The 12,445-nt window shown below is 46.9% G+C and overlaps 1 protein-coding gene across 3 annotated transcripts in view; it reads left to right on the forward strand.

The window, feature by feature from the left end:
* Nucleotides 1–12,445, forward strand: part of fhit (fragile histidine triad diadenosine triphosphatase) — a 232,352-nt gene that overhangs the window by 60,768 nt on the left and 159,139 nt on the right. The window contains exon 1 of one of the 3 annotated variants that reach the window (XM_018734152.2): nt 8,780–8,826. The exons of the other annotated variants lie outside the window; for them this stretch is intronic. The gene's annotated coding sequence lies outside the window, so the exon portion shown is untranslated. Of the gene's footprint in view, nt 1–8,779; nt 8,827–12,445 lie in introns of those variants that run through there. 3 annotated transcript variants of the gene reach the window in all.

Consider the following 12,445-nt stretch of genomic DNA (forward strand, 5'->3'; position numbering starts at 1 on the left):
CACACTCCAGAGTCGATGAACAAAGGCTCGCGGCTCTCTTAATTAGTTGATGCAATCATTAAGAGAAGCGGCCTGTCAATTTCAATTAATTTTTATTGGCGGCGTCTCCACAAAGTTTATTTTGGCTGCTCTTCCTATTAATCTTGACCGGAGATGCAGCCGCCTCCTGGTTCCGAGGCCTCCGTCGCTCGCCAGCGCGGCGGCGCTCGCTGGCCGATGCCCTGGGGAACGAGCTCCCCGAAAGAGGAACGTTTTGCTTTTCCTGCCCTTTATCGGATGCTTTTCCGCAAAGCGGCTTACGGGCACGGATTTGTATTGCGCTCGTTACACTTTTATACAGCTGGACAATTTTTTGCTCCCATCGATTCAGGGTTCGGGACCTTTACGTCGCAAGGCAACGGCCCCAACCGAAACGGCACCGTGTGGTTCAGTGGCTTCGCAAATAATCCTGTGCTGCATACAGTGCAGTGCAGTACAGCCCGTAAATGCAATGTATGGTATTGTACCTGGTACGGCAGGTAACTGGACCGGTCAGGGCCCTTGACCACACATGTGGGAGTCTATTCATTCCTATAAATTAAGTGTATGCACTCCATTATATGTATCTGTGTTTGTGTGTGTGTGTGTGTATGTGTCCGTGTGTGTGTGTGTCCACGCCTATCTATACACACACACACACACACAAACGAACTGACTCACCCTTTGCCCAAGTCAGTGCTGTAGAGGTGTGTGGAACCTGTTCTGAAATCATACAAAAGGCTAAATGTGCTACACCGTGTATGTGGCACCAGCAGCGCAATATTGCTTGTGTGTTTATTTTTCTGCATTTCCTTATCTCGGGTAAAATTTAAAACAATAGAATTTTTTTATAAAACTGATTTTTTGCATCAGTAGCTTGGCGCTTTTAAAAGTGCGAAAAGTTCAGGATTTACTGTCACAATAACGGTCGTGTCTCCACTCTAACCACTGCGCCACCTGCCGCCCTAGAAACAAGTCCTAGACACTTATTGCACCGACTGGAGGCTGTTTGGGGTCGGTCCGCTCGGCGACCGACTCGCTTTCCAGTCCCGTGGGGGGGGGGGGGGTAAAGGAAAGTGGAACGCGGGCAGAGTCATATTTCGCTTCCTCCCAGAGAACCGGGCCGCCGGCGCTCATTACCGCACAGACCCGTGACCCTCGGGCACCTTTAGGTTCTCGTGCAGCTTTGCCCCACTCCCGCTTCCCTCGTAATTGGTTAGCGAACCTCACCTTTACGCCGCTATTTACGCTCTTGCCGGACGGATCGGTACAGAACGGTTTTTTGGCTCTCTCTCGGGTCTGTCTTTTGTTTCCTTCTTAATTGGCTGTGTCCCTGCCTTAAAGCTCTTCTGTCCAACCTGGGATGTCAAGCTGTCCTTAAGCGCATCGTCTAGCGTAATCCTCTTCATTAACTCCCGGCCGCCTCCCCTTCTCGCCGGGCGCTGCCGACGCGTCCTTCACGGCAGACCAATTTACTGAAGGGTCCCTCAGCTGTCCCACGTCGCATTTCCATAGAAGGGTCCACTTTGCTGCTGTTAATAAGTGGACAAACTTTCTCCAGGCTCGGTGGGTTCATCGTGGTTCCGTGCAGCGGTGCGGCAAAACGGTGTTTTCACCCTTCCTCATTTCCTCTATTTGACACCCGACGTTTTCTGGTCTTCAACCAAAATGTTATATTACGCAAAGGGCCTCTGAGTGGGGTGGGGGGGGAAGAAAAATCACAGTTTTTGCTGTGGCAGAACCTCGAATGAGCAGTGAAGCAGTGCTGCAAGAAAGGTTGGGTTGCAGTTCCTCCACAGTGATGTAAAGGACTGGTACCAAATTACAGAAGGACTTTGGTTGCAGTCGTTGCAGCTAAAGGTGCCGCAATCCGTCATCACGTATTACTTTTCCACACGGTGCCAGTTGGTGTTGGATAACTCTGTTCATTAACTAAAATAAATAAGTAAAAAAATGTGCTTCTTCTTCACTCAGGTGCCTTTTGTCTAATATTAGACTGAAGACCAAAGGGGGGAGAATCTGGTCAAATGTCTCGACTCCTCGCTGAGATGAATATCAAGAAATGCTTTTGGAAAATTGCATAAAATCTAATACCACTTCCGGCTTAAAGGCTTCCATACATCAAGACTGTATCTCAGCAGCAGAAAACCACTTTCAATTAAAAAAAAAAAAAGGAAAAAACTATATCTGCGCAGGTGAAGTAACATTGAGAACGGTCTCTTTCCAACGAGTGGAGACGGTTACAGATCCCACCTCCTTCTCCAACACTTGATCAAGGTACAGTACTTGCTGAGAGCCGGTACAGTAAAAATTACCCTGCTGTATAAATGGGTAAAGCATTACAAGTAGTTTAGTGTAACGCTGTGTAGTGTAAACCAAGTGCAGTTTTACCAGTGTAAACCGAGTGCAGTTGAAGCGCGGAGCCTTAAGAGCGAGGAGCCTCTCACTTGTGAAAAGGATGGCAGGATAGAGGCTCTCAAATGTGGAACCCCTGACCCTTTCACAAGTTATTCAGTCATTCAAAGTACATATTTCCAAAAATGTGCCATTTGCCTGAGCATTTTAACTGCCACTTGGAATTAATTCATGCGAAAAAGTCGGTGATGCGAAGTGATGGAAACCTGCTCCCTCTGAGCTGGATTTTTGTTTTTGATCTCATTAAGAATTTGTCTAATAATATGTTTCTGATATGTTTTTCTGCTTTGAATTTTGCTTTGACTGGCTACAGAGCCCGTGTGATTTTACTGATGATATTAAAGGGACGGTCAGTCTATCGTTGTGCCGTGACCGATGCACTGTAACCCGAAAGAGAAACATTTGCAAAATAATAATATTTATTATAATTCACGTCGCTGTCGCTTTTCACATGTCGATACCTTGTCGGTGCTACAGGTTACATTGTCAGGAAAAGCAGTCAACAGGTGAACATTTTATTTGTTTCATTTCTTCATTCTTAGCCTAGTAATTCCTGTCCATTTAAAGACTAGATATGAAAGCTAAAGGATAACGGTGAGAAAGTGTCTTTTTTTTTTTTATATGTTACGTGTTGTGAAAATTACTTCGTGAGTAATTACCCTGTGTGGTTTTCATCACTTTTCTGATAACAGTATTTGTTATCCATTATATACTATGCGTTATGAAATTTTGTGCTCGAAGGCCAAGGTGTTTTTTGGGGAAATATTAGGAGAGATCAGTTTTCGGCTGTATTCATTTTAAATTCCGCCAAGCAAAATCAGAATTTATCCTACAGTCCTTAATGCAGTTCAAATTAGCGTCGTATTATAGCCCGAGTCTCCCTTTTTGTTGTTGCTTCCTTTCATTTGGAATATTTCGAAGGTCTGTTTTCGAAAACTATAGAAGCCTGATGATTATTATACATTTACTGACTTTTTTTGTTGAGCTACAACAGTCATAATGATTGAACTGTATTGGGCAACATGTCTAGTTCATCAGTGCAGTACCCCTCACACCCTACAGGACCCCACCCTAACACCTAACCCTCACCCTAACGCCAGCGCCGACCCTAACCGTGTTTGGAGTGGCACACCGTGGCAATTGCATGACCGGGGTTCGAGGAGCGCAGCGCCGTCTCCGCCTTTGCGGACCTCTGCCCATCTGCCAGACCCTGCTCTCACCAGGAACATTCCAGGAATTTGTCCTCCACTCCAGACTGCAGACAGCTTAATTATATTAGCCGCAGCAGGGCAAGACACTGAGCGCTTCATACATCAACTGCCCTCACATTTATGTTTTTAAAAGCATTAAAGACAGAGAGGTCACTCTAATATAGCGAGTAGCGCTGCTGTCTCACGGCACCTGGGTGGTGCGAGAGGATGCGGGTTCGATCCCCGCTCACTCTGTGTGGAGCTTGCGTGTTCTCCCCGTGTCTATGTGGGTTTCCTCTGGGTGCTCTGGTTTCCTCCCACAGTCCCAAGACATGCTGTTCAGGTCCACCCATAGTGTATGAGTGGCACAGAGAGAGTGTGTTCCACTGATGTATGGATGAGTGACCCAGTGTCAGTAGTGTATCTAGCAGTGTAAGTCACCGCGGTGAATAAGGTGTGTGGGCTGATAACACTACATAGAGTTCATTGGAAGTCGCTTTGGGGAAAAGCATCTGCTAAATATATAAATGTAACATAGCAGGAGTTACAGTAGTGCAAGGAATTTTCTCTGCAATATTTTCTGCCAGTAATTTCTGTGTTTTGTTGTTATATCGTAACATAGTGGTGCTTTGCTACATTTCTCACACTCTGTACAGTAGGTTTGACGCAGTTTCGGATGGAATTAAAGGTATAGATATATATGTGTAGAATAGATAGGTCTTAATGCTTTCTTCCAAAATGGAGATACAAGTGAGTGTCAGATTGAAGTGCTCAGTAATGACATGATGATGGTGATTATTGCTATTAGCTGAGCTGACAGTTAGCATTGAAATAAAAGGAGCAGTAACAATAAGTAATGTTGCATTAGCAATGTAATGCTGGTAATCGGCTCAGTTTTTAATGGACAGTTTGTGTCATTAATATTAAGTCTATTTCTCCATATTTGTGTTGATACAGTCACTGCTATATTCATACGTGCTGCAGCATATCAGATGTCAGAATGACCCAACGGAAGTGTTGCTTCAGTAATTATTCCGCTCTGACTGTGATTGATTACTGTGCGATTTCCTGTCGGGCTGCATGGTGGTGCAGCGGGTAGCTCTGGTGCCTCACAGCTCCTGGGCTGTGGCTTCATTCGTGGGTTTGGGTCCAGCTCCGCGAGGAGTTTGCAGCTTCTTCTTGTCTTTGCGTGGGTTTCCTCCCACAGTCCAAAGACATGTGTTTTGTGACAATTGTTGCCTCTCAATTGGCTCCTTTTAGACTCTCTGTGTGTGTGTGTGTGTGTGTGTGTGGGTACACGAATGTGGTTGGAGTGTGATGGACTGGCGACCCGTCTAAGTTGCTCCTTGCCTCACACCCCGTGCTTCTGGGATAGACTGTGGCCCACAGTGACCTGGCACTGGACAAGTGTTACGTGGAATGAATTACTTAATTAAGTGATTAATTAATTAGCGATTTCATGTGGAATGAAACTGCATGACTGTTGTTACCGTTGTTATGAATGTTATTACATCATAGTTGTCATTTTTGCTTTTTTTCCCCCCCAGTTATGTGTTTGAAGATGATAAATTTGAATTGGCTGGAAACGGCGATTAGGAGCGGAGACGGTGCAGTAAAACGGTCTTTACCGTGGTGATACCGCCGCTCCTCTATTTCCGCTAAATAAAACGCTGTAACACTTTCCTTGTACTTTGGCAAGCGGCTGCTCTTTGCTCACCATGTACTGGCTTTCTTGACCGAGCCGTGGCACAATGGAGCCGGGTGCGGTATAACGCGGTACCGTTGAGGGACTCTTGGATCACGGGCCCGCGTTCGCCGGAGGAGAGACGCGACGGAGCCGCCCTGCTCCCGTGCTCCTGTCCCCCTTCTCTCACCGAAGCCCTTCTCTCTCCAGTTTCCCCGTGTTCCCTTTATGATGTTTTGCAAGTCTAATTCCCACCTCGGCACCGAAACGCAAACGATGGTAAAGCAGCGGATTTGCATGAGAGCCACTTTAAATTCCAGTGTCAAGGGTCATTAATCATTTTGCATCGCATTCATCCCGCAAAAAAGACGGCGCGGATATTGCTCGGGAGGAATACATCTTCCTTTTTCTTCCGCTAATTTCTGCTCGTACACGAAATGACCCGCACCGAATTAAAGAAAAGCTGCTCTAATAGCGGAGGGACTGCGCGCATTTGCATTCAACGCACTTGGAGAAGGAGCAGCGTGAGCGACCTGCCGCACGGACTCCCGGCAACCCTGCATCTCCTCCGCTCTCCAGCACAGAGTCAAGGGCTTGTTTTCAAAAGCGTTTTTCCTCCTCCTCCTCCCCCGGCGAACGGAAGCCGACACCGAATCTCCACCGTAGAGCGGCGAGAAAGCGCCGGAGCCTCGCTCCTCGGGTCCGGAGCGGGCGCTCGGCCGCGGGCCTTCAGGCCAGGGGTCGATATCGAAGAGCTCGGCACCCAACGCGATGCGTTTCCTGGACGCGAAGCGGACGCGTCCGTACGATCCAGGCGTTCGTATTCATACGTGACTCACTGAGACGAAACGAGACACACGGCACGTCTCGGTGGGACAGTTCAGCTCTCGGTACTTTAATGTGACCTCATCGTCAGTGTTTCTTATTCGTTTTTCTTTACGAAGTGCTGTAGTGGATGATAATTGCCGAAGTCACATTTTGGTGTGGGAAATTATGAGAAATAGTCACCCCCCCACCTCCATGGGTCCTCAGGCTGTTTTCTGTAATGACGTTTTTCTCCTTTGTGTTTGGAATTCAGCACCATCGTTCGCAGGACAAACTGCCAGTATTTGTACATCTTCTCTTGTTGCCAAATAGCTCGTAGCTTTTCTCCCTGCGACGGAGTCTCTGGGTGTTTCAGCACGTTGGTACCGTGAGTAGCACTGCTGCCTCACAGCACCTGGCTGGTGCAAGAGGACATGGGTTCGATTTCCCCCTCGGTCTGTGTGGAGTTTGCATGCACTCCTTGTGGAGTGCTCTGGTTTTCTCCCACACTCCAAAGACATGTTCAGGTTCACCCACAGTGTGTGAGTGTCAGAGAGTGAGTGTGTGTGTGTGTGTGTGTGTGTGTGTGTGTGTGTGTGTGTGTGTGTGCGCGTTCCACTGATGTATGGATGAGTGAGCCAGTGTAAGTAGTGTATCTAGCAGTGTAAGTCACCGCGGTGAATAAGGTGTGTGGGCTCATAACACTACATAGAGTTCGTTAGAAGTCGCTTTGGAGAAAAGTGTATAATAAATAAATAACTGTAAATGGTTCAGGTTGGGAGAGTGTGGTGCCACAGTGGGTTTGGCTGGGTCCTGCTCTCTAGTGGATCTGGGGTTCAAGTCCCTCTTGGGGTGCCTTGCGGTGGCCTGGCGTCCCATCCTGGGTGTGTCCCCTCCCCCTCCAGCCCCACGCCCTGTGTTGCCGGGTTAGGCTCCGGTTCGCCTCGACTCCGCTCAGAAGAAGCGGTCTCAGATGGTGTGTGTGTGTGTGTGTGTGTGTGTGTGTGTGTGTGTGTTTGTTTCAGGTTGACGGAGGAACAGAGAATTTAACTGCTCTTGTCTCTCTTAACACTTTGAGGTGTAACAGTTTTGCACTGAGTTACTTCACATTCACATGTTGCTTTGCTTGTGAAAAGGAGCAGAAACATGAAATGTGTTTCTCCTCCCGGACAAATTAATATAATGTATTAATAATTAAAGCTGTTTTTGAAACATGCACTTCATCTTGGTAATAAAGGCAACGAGAAAAGCTTCGGTTCTAATTAATGTATCTGATAAATGAGTGAAAACATTGCTGTTGTTTTGTACGCGTTCGCTGTGATGGATGGCCTCATAGCCGAGCGGAAGAGCTGTTTTTTTTTTTTTTTTTCCTCCCTCCCCCCCCCCCCCCCCAAAGAAACATCACCGCGGGGTGCACGTTTTTTTTCTATTTTATTTTCTTTTATTTATTTATTTAGGACCGGCTTTCATGCGCCAATGGAATAAATGCGTACGATATCCCACAGCCCTCAATCTCAGCAAAGGTTACAGTGACAAAGTAATCAATTGAGTGATGCCGGTGATGCTGGCGTGGAGCTCTGGCCACGGGCTTCATCTTCGGCGGTTCTGCGGTTCTCGTTGAGCTGCCCTTCCTCGCCCAACCCGGGCACGTCCAATCTCCGCTCCTCGTCCTCTGGCCTCCTACTGCACACGATGATAGTCATTCGGGCCACGTTCCGCCGCCATCCGTTCCCCGCCTCCAACTTTCGGCCTAATGATGTTTGCGTGGAAGAGGCTGCACTTGTTGACACGGCGCTCATGGATTCCGTTTGGCGGAATTTCGTAACCGGCCCGGGCCCAGTAGGAAGCCGCTCCGTTGGCACCTCGCCGTTTTTTTTTTTTTCCCCTCTTATTTAGCATCGGCACAAGATTAAGGTGAAGTCTCCTCTCCTCAGAGGACAGCTCTCGGGGGGAATTGGAAGTTTAAGGCTACCTTGGATACTCGCGCCCCCACCTCCCAGCCCCACCCAAAAAAATAGGTTTTATAGTTCCGCCAATTAGGCCTTTGCATAATGCTTAAAAATCGTACGTTTTTGCACAGCGCGACTGAAAAAGGCTTTTCTTGCAAATCTGTGTAGATCAGATTTTTCTTCTCGTTTCACAAAAGGTTTCCGCTCATGCATTGTGTTTAAATTATGCAGTTACTAAATTATTTAATAATACTGGCATGCTTTTGGCGTTTCTTTTTTTCTCTAATTTAATAGGCGTGGTTTTTTTTATAATCCTGCGAGATAACTCTTATCGCTCCAATATGTATTATCTTCGAAATATTTTCTTGTCCCTTAATAGCTGTGAAGTTGATAATGCAAAGAAATGTTTACCTGCTGCAGCTCGAACCCAGAGCAGATCGGACACACCGAGATAAATTGGACTTACTCCGCTCGCAGGTAAATCGGCTGCGCTTTAGTTATTAACTCTTGATATATCGGGCTCGGACAGGGGAACCTTCGCGAGGTTCTTCCTTTGTCCTCCGCTGCCTTATTAACCTTGCGAAAGCGCAACGGATCATGCGGGATCGCACACGTTCCATGATTAGTCCCGAACCTCCGTCGCTGCGCGAAAGGCAACCCGCGCCATCCATCCATCGCATCGGCCCGGAGGCCACGCGAACTAATCGCCGTCCGTCAGATGCACGGACACGGACGGACGGAGGTGATCGCCGCTCGCCTCGGAACGGTGACCTCTCTTTATTATAGCTTTTCTCTTTCTCGCTCATACGGCTCCCTGGCTGTGGGTTTCGCGCCGGAAGCTCGTCTCCCGCCTCACCGTTCCTCCTCCTTATTCGCAGAATCTTGCTTCTTTAAATTATTTGGACGGAGACGCAGAGGACCCGTCGTCGATTTACTGTTGTCATCATGCGTTCGCTTCGCTGACGCTTTTTCCCCAAAGTGACTTACGCACGGGATTTTAGCACGCTTAAAGTGCTTAAAATCATTCACCTGCCTGCGTACGGTAGCTGGGTACTTTCTTACGGGAGCGCTGGCCCTCGATGGGCACCTTCCCTTGCCGATCATGGAAGCCGCGGGCGGCAGGACGTGGGAGTCGAACCCGGCTCTTTCGCTTCGGAGGTGGCGGTTCTAAGCACCCCGCCTCCCGCTCTAATTAAACGGGGTTAATTTGTCCGGAAAAATCACCCCGTTCGTTGGGAGAATGTCCGTCATTTAGTTATTGAATGACCGTTATTTCTTAGAAAAATGAATAGAATGGAAATGAAAAAAATGATTTGTACTTGGATGAAATACGATTTCTAACATCTTTCATTGTTATACTTTTCAGTTTTCTGCCTTCCTAGCCTTTCTCGGTGCGATTTGCGCTTCTTTTGTACCCTTTTAGGTGGCATTCGGATAATTTGGCCCATGGATGTTTAAGATACAAAGAAATAAAATTATCAGGATCACTGCCTATGTCTTCCACTGTGCAAGGCCCCCAAGCGCCATTCTCTTAGATGTGCTGTGTGTGTGTGTATTTTCTACAAAAGGTTTCCGCTCAGAAATTGTGTGAATTATGCAGTTACTAAATTATTTAGTACTGGCATGCTTTTGTTTATTTTTATTTTTGTGATTTTAAAACTGTGCGTTTTCATCCTGTGAGAGAGCTGTATACAGTGGTGCTTGAAAGTATGCGAACCCCTTGTGTCCCTTGGTTTTACCATACATTCTGTATTTTATGAGAACCGCTATGTGTCATGTGAGGTAATCGGTGTGTAATGAGCAGTTCCGTATGTCGCTTCGGAGGACGTCGTGTGTGTAGTAGAAACGCGAGTCGGGCGTGTAAATCATAGTCATCGAGTCATTTCACACATTTATGTTTTCGCTTGTAGAAGTTAATAGTTTATACAAGAATAACGACTATCCCCGTAGAGCTCTCTCCGACACGCTGCTCTTTTACATCGGACTCACCCGCAAATGACCCCCACCACACTGATAGGCCCAGGATGGCTGGGTGGCTGCTGGTTCTGGGACCCCTAGAAGTTTATTTTTCGCTCCTTCTAGGCAGCTTTTGTTTTCCTCTCCTCAGCTCCCAGTTGACAAATCCTAATGATGAACCATAAGTGCTGCCATCCCCCGTTGTGTCTTTCCCTTCCCTGGATCTGAACCGAAACGTATTTCCATAAGCCATTCTACGGGTTGTTTGTTGAACGGAAACCTGTCGCGTAAGGCATGTCGGTGCGTTTCAGGAAGTGCCCGTCTTGCGGCGCTTTCGGCGTGTGGGTACGAGCTCCGACTGGGGCTTTTCTTCCCCTTCCCGTTCCGTATGACGGTGTTCCAGCGTTCAGCGCTGTGGAGTCGATAGGACGATGGTGGCTCTTAACTGGCCCTGACAGATTTGCTGTTTAGCAACTGTTGATCAGAAAATTGAATCTAAATAAGATTTTTCTGTAGAGTTTTATAGATAATCTACGCGAGCCAGTAGATTGTAACCTCATTTTAATTAAACCTTCTGTTATTTTCCTTCGAATCAAACCTGCGCTCGGCAGCCCGTAAAGGCCCTCCGCCACTTGTTCTCTATTAATCTTCCTTCGCATTCACAGTGGAAAACTGTGATTTTCTCCGAGTAAATACAACAGGTATAGTGCAGCACATGTTCGTGTGCCATACATTTCTCCAGCGACAGGTGAAATCTAATTCAACACATGAATCACCTGTTTGTCAGCGCTGCTCGCTGACATATTTTGTGTGCTTCATCAACGACATTTACAGGATCTGCTAGATACTGACTGTGTTTGACCAGCGACCAACAGGTGCTAATTTGTCGTATTGGGCTTTTTGTGGGAAAACGACATAACATTCACGTACTGTATATATAGAGCACCCATCGTCACTGTGTGTGTGTGTGTGTGTGTGTGTGTGTGTGTGTAGGAGACTGTAAAGTAATCTTGCAGGCATTCCTGTTGCAAACCGTGCCACATTCGCATGAACTGTATCCCAATATGAACACGGATGACAGTCGGAGGGTTGGGAGCAACATTTGCTCAGAAGAGTCCATCCATCCAAATTAAGTACAAATCAAACATGGAATCTGAGTGTGACTGGAATAAGAAAAAAAATACTGTATGTCTACTCATTATTGTGGAACTCTGGTTTTTCTATTAGCAATAAATACGTGTGGAAGCACTAGTACATGTAGCAGGCAGTCATGATATAAATATCTATATTTTTTACAATTTTGTTTAATTATGGTCGTGTGCTGGTGCCTTTCTGCTGTTGCACTGTGGTTCAGAGCTGAGCTTGACTCCGGTTCAGTTTGTACGGAGCTTCTGTGTTCATCCCACATTCGTATAGGTTTCCTCCAGGTGCTCCGGTTTTCTCCCGCGGTGCAAAGACATGCGTTTTAGATGAACTGATGACTGAATTTCTCTTAGCGTGTGTGTGTGTGTTGCATTGCTCTGCATTATAAATTGGCAAATTATTATAGGTAGTTGCCATGGACAAAGGCATCAACTAAGTACTAATTAATAATAAAATAATTAGCATGCGATACAATACAGTTTCACACACTGTGTACCATTTAAAAGATTATTTTTGTTTTTCACCCTATGCACTCTATCTAATCATTTAAACTATTATTAAATAAAGTTTCTTGTCTCCATGGAGACGAGAACGTTTACACACTACCGTCGGAGCATTTTCAGCTGTACTTTGTGTCCAGCACGTGCTTCTTGTGTGTGTGTATAATTACATGCTGCATTCGCATACGTGCGTAAATATATGTACAGCACATTTACTTCTGCCTGTCCTGAGTAATGAAAGTCCGTGCCGTGTTCTCACGTCCCGCTCTTAAACACACAACGAGTGAGCGACTGTCCTGCTGCCACATTCTCGGCTCATTAATTTTATTCGGGGTATGAGGAATCTGGGTGACTGCGTGTCGCTGGTGCCTTAATTTTGGCGGCCTTATGCCACTTTGTTTGCTCCTTACTTAGTGTGCTGAGGAGTTTAATGAGACGACTCTCACTGTCTATCAGCTCCGGGCGCATCCCTAAATACTGTACTGTATAACTGTACCACGGTCCGCTGACCTGATGGGCGGCACGGTGGCACAGCGAGTAGCGCTGCTGTCTCATAGCGTCTGGGTGGTGCGAGAGGACGTGGGTTTGATCTCCGCTCAGTCTGTGTGGAGTTTGCATGTTCTCCTCGTGTCTGCGTGGGTTTCCTCTGGGTGCTCTGGTTTCCTCTCACCCTCCAAAGACATGCTGTTCAGGTTCACCGTGAGTGAGAGAGTGTGTGTGTGTGTGTGTGTGTGTGTGTGTGTGTGTGTGTGTGTGTGTGTGTGTGTGTTCCACTGATGTATGGAT

This window comes from Scleropages formosus, chromosome 22 (genome assembly GCF_900964775.1).
Source record: "Scleropages formosus chromosome 22, fSclFor1.1, whole genome shotgun sequence".
In the NCBI taxonomy this organism is placed as follows: Eukaryota; Metazoa; Chordata; class Actinopteri; order Osteoglossiformes; family Osteoglossidae; genus Scleropages; species Scleropages formosus.